We start from the raw sequence: 4,703 nt of genomic DNA, 5'->3' as shown, positions 1-4,703 counted from the left end.
TTTTGGATATAGTGCTATAATTTATAGTCACTTCCACATGCAGTTATTCTGTTGCTAGCTCTTCTACTTTCAGAATATTCCCACTGTCCACTGTGCCAGTTCACCCACAGTAATAACATCACATATGCATCCTCAATTAAATGAGTCACCATCCAAGAAAAGTTCAAATGTCCTCTAATGGCATCTCACAAAGTTGGGTAAGGTCAGAACTTAAGATCCATTGGTGACTCTGGAAATCGCTTCTTGGTAATCTAGTATCAGAGTGGAGCCTATAAATCATTAAGTAAAGCCAATGAGAAAGTCATACCCTTTGATTTCTCTGCAGCCTAAACTAAGGAGGGCAAATAACTTGGGCTTTTATGTCTTTTATAAATGTCCTTTATTTGATCTTAATTAGTAATGACAATTTTTTAACTTCAATTTTTCTTCATTTGTTACTCTAGTTAAAGTCAAGGTTTGGTTTTCCTTTTTATTACATTATAATCAGAAGACAAAAACAAATGCTAAATAAAACCATGTTCCAGAAATACCCAGAAGCTATCAGAAAAATACAAGGTTTAGCAAAGCAATTGAACCTGAGGGTAGAGAAAGCTTTGCTACAGCCAGAGGAGCTAAGCGTTGGGGGAAGTTAATACTTCTTCAAGAGTTGTACTAAGAACATTAAAAATACTTTTGCCAAGGAAGGGTATCAACATTTTAATCTACCTTACACTGATAAAAAGAAAAACATAGCAAGGCGAAGGCAGGGGCAGTGTTTCACAGAGCACGGCCCGCGGAAACAAAACACCCTTTGTTTCGGGAATATTGCACCTGCATTAAATTTACTGCTGACATCTCTTCGTAGAAATTTGATTTTTTCTCTCATTCTCCTACCTTTTATTGTTTTCAACACTGAGGAATGTGAGGCATGCCAGTTGTCCTACTTGTGGCTGCAACATTTCTGTCTTCCACCGTGAAAGAGAACAGGGTTTCCTCACCTCCTTCACCATCAGCACGTCGTCTCAGCAATGCACCTGCGCCCGTAACACTATACTCTACCTTGCAGAACTTCATACTTCTGTGACAGACTCAAGAGATCAATTTCCTGTAGATCTGTGCCTCAGAGACTGTGCCCTGTTCTGACAAGGAGGTCTCTTTCAAATAATCCTCATGACGAGGGGCAGCTCAAATGCAAACTCAGAATCGGTAGAAGAGCTGTGATATCAATATCATAAAGGAAGGAATCATGGCCATAGGCACAGTAGCTGTGAGTTTGGTTTTTTAGCTTATATTTACGGGGAGGGGTGTCCTCAATCTCAATGGTAACATAGTGAGTTGACTTTGAAATTTTTGTTTTCTGAAATTGTCAAAGAAGAGGATGTGTGGTGGATAGCTCATAGGATGACTTTTTTTCAGAAATTACTTTACCTATGAAACTGCTACCTATTGTAGATTAGTTCAGCTTTGATACTTATGCTTCTGCTCTTGAAATTTCCTCTGCAACACTGTAAAGGCAGAGTTTATACCAATTCAGTATCTTGGGCTTATTTCTATTATTATATCTGCAGTTATGCTTAGCTGTTATTTATTGAACTATCATCTCCTCTCCTGGACTGTGAATTTCCTAGGACAGAGCTGGGCTGTATCTCTTGGTTCTTAGCTGCTAAACTTGTATTCCCTTCTTGTCAAATCCCTAATAAATGTTTGCCTTTTTATTAGATTAGTGGATTGTCAACCAGATTGGTCACCTACTACGGGATCCTGGAGGTACAATAACACTTCTTATTAAAGCCATGTCAGTTTGCTTTTGACATAAAGCTCAGGAATTTATCTTGAATTGGAAAAAAAAGAAGAAAGAGGAAAGGGGAAAAATGAACAGAGAAGGTTGTCTAGTTTTTTTAAAAAAAATACTCAGATCACCTGGGTTCCAAGCATGGCTGTAACACCTACAAGCTGTGTGACTGAAAACTTAGTATCTGAATATTGTTTCCTTTTCTGGAAAATTGGAATATTGATAGATCCTAGAGTACTGAATGAGAAAATGGATGTAAAGTCCTTAGAATTCCTAGCTCCAGGGAAAAATTCAATAAGTTATGGCACCATGTGTTAGTTAAGCCACCACTTGGGACATCCATATCCGATATTGGAACACTGGTTTGAGTCCCACTGCCTCAATTCTGACCTGGCTTTCTGCCAATGTATCTTAGGAGTCAATTGATGATGGCCAAAGTGTTTGGGACTCTGCCGTTCATGTGGGAGACCTGGATGGAGTTTTGGGTTCCTGACTCTGGCATGGCCTAGCCTCAGCTACTGTGGCCAATGGAGATTGAACAAATGGATAGAAGATTTGTGTTTCTCTTTCTGTGTCTTTCTGTTCTTGGTCACTCTGCCTTTCAAATAAATGAAAATAAATAAAAATGTTTTTAAAAAATTAATGACTAGTGTACTAGGAGGAGAAGAAAAAACTTTGACTTCAGTATACCGAAGATATAATCTTCATGTCGTAATTTCTAAAGAGGCATGCTAAAGAAGTCTTACACTGGAGAAATTACCTTCAGCCATCTGCTTCTCCTATCCATTCAGAATTCACCAGGCAGACCCTGACTTCTGACCTATTGTTTGCTTTCTGAATACCTACAATCCTTTCTCTGTAACTGCAATGGTGCCAGAGGTTGGTTAATTTTGGCAAGAGTAGAATTGAAATGGAAACCTTTAGATGTCCTTTCTCCAATTAGGATCATGCACTCACTTCTTATTTTATTATATAACCTTTAACATGAGAGTACTGTAAGGCAGGCATCATCCATGTACCTCTGTTTAATCATCTGGCTTATTTCCAAGTTATACCTGTGAGATTTCAGTTTAACATTAGCTCATAAATGAGTCACGCCATTGTGAGCATTTCAAGCACTTTCCCCATTTCTCCTAAATTTTCATGCTTATTAAGAAATCTGGAAAGGGAAGCTAATATTTTATCCCCCAAAATTTATTTCTGCTTGTGTAACTTTCCATTGAATCCTTCTAAATGTTACCTAATTTTACCCCTTTTCATCAGATAATGAGGTCATGCTTTTTTGTTAAAAAAAGAGAGATATTTATTTATTTGAAAGGCATAGTTACAAAGAGAGGGGGAGAAATGAAGAGAGACATCTTTAATCTGCTGATTCACTCCCTAGATGGCTGCAATGCCCAGGGCTGAGGCAGGCCAAAATCAGGAGCCAGAAGCTTCTTCCAGCTCTCCCAGGTGGATGTAGGGGCCAAAATAATGGGCCATCTTCTACTGCTTTTCCTAGACCATTAGCAGGGACCAAGATTGAAAGTAGAGCAGTCTGGACACAAACTAGAGCCCATATCAGGAGCCAGCATTGTAGGCTCTAGCTACCCACTATGCCACAGCTCTGGTTTAAGGTCAGTTTTTACTGTTCACCTTATGCTGTTTGAGGTTGATCATATATGATTCCTGGAAATTCAGTTTTACCAGTTTCTCTTTTTCTAACTCTCAGAAGTTTCTGACATGAGCAGGCCTGCATATTGTGCAAACATGCCCTCAATGTTGACTATGCCCAGTCAGTTTTCTATTATAGATTTAGGATCTTCCTCCTGCCATCAAGAGCCTTGTTTCCTCCAGTCTGCTGTTGCTGTCACTTATACTAGCTCATCTTGGGGCACAGACTCTCTGCTCAATCCCTCCAAATAATAGCTGAAACTTGACCATATCTTATTAAAGTCTTGGGGCAGTCACTGTGGCATAGTGAGTAAACCTGCTGCCTGAAGTGCCAGCATCCCATGTAGGCATCAGTTCTAATCCCGGCTGCTCCACTTCCAATCCAGCTCTCTGCTATGGCCTGGGAAAGCAATAGAAGATGGCCCAAGTCCTTGGGCCACTGCACCCACATGAGAGACCCGGAAGAAGCTCCTGGCTCTTGGCTTTGGATCAGCACAGCTCTGGACATTGTGGCCATTGCAGCCATTTTGGGAGGGAACCAGCAGATGGAAGATCTCTCTCTCTCTTTGCCTCTGCCTCTACCTCTCTGTATCTCTTTCAAATAAATAAATAAATCTTTTTTTATTTTTTCAATTAATTTTTATTAAGTACTATATAGCACATTGCATGTTACATAATACATTACACAACCTTCTAACAGGGGTAGATGACCATAAATGAGTTATTTTCCATCAATCAGGAAAATGCTTCTTTAATCAATGTTCTCCAAACCCTTAGTCACATAGTGACGATTAACTCCAGAGATGCACTTATCTCTTTCCATCAAACTCCACTGATAATGAAAATGAGCAATCCTTTTTTCCTTGTGCCCATTAGTGAACTTGTTAATGTGCGCGGTGGCCGCTTGGGGGATACTCAAACACACGGCCATAATGGCAACTCCAGGCAGAATCTTGAACCACATCTCTGCACCGCTACCTAAGCCAAAACCCTACTTTTAGGTCCCTAAAGGTGACCGGGACTCCGCTTTCTTCCCGGTAAGCCCCGCAGCAGCCCATGAAAGGGCAGAGCCACGCACTCCACAGGAAGCCACGGAGTCCGGCAGGGTTCAAGAGTGGCTGGCACTAATAAATAAATCTTAAAAAAAAAAAAAAAGTCTCAAGGATAACAAAATGGCCTTTAAACTGGTTGCCAGTTATGGCTTTTGTAAGAATGCAGAGGCTCAGTCTTTCCATAGGAGCCTCATGTTGGATTTCTCTGTCTACATGTGGTCCTGTTC

The 4,703-nt window shown here is 40.3% G+C and overlaps 1 pseudogene; it reads right to left on the bottom strand.

The window, feature by feature from the left end:
• Positions 1-4,040: 4,040 nt before the first annotated feature.
• Positions 4,041-4,466, bottom strand: LOC108177067 (NADH dehydrogenase [ubiquinone] 1 alpha subcomplex subunit 1 pseudogene; annotated as a pseudogene).
• Positions 4,467-4,703: the final 237 nt, after the last annotated feature.

Source organism: Oryctolagus cuniculus, chromosome 9 (genome assembly GCF_964237555.1).
Source record: "Oryctolagus cuniculus chromosome 9, mOryCun1.1, whole genome shotgun sequence".
Taxonomy (NCBI): domain Eukaryota; kingdom Metazoa; phylum Chordata; class Mammalia; order Lagomorpha; family Leporidae; genus Oryctolagus; species Oryctolagus cuniculus.
The sequence above is the reverse complement of the archived record's forward strand: the minus strand, read 5'-3'. Positions and strand labels throughout refer to the sequence as shown.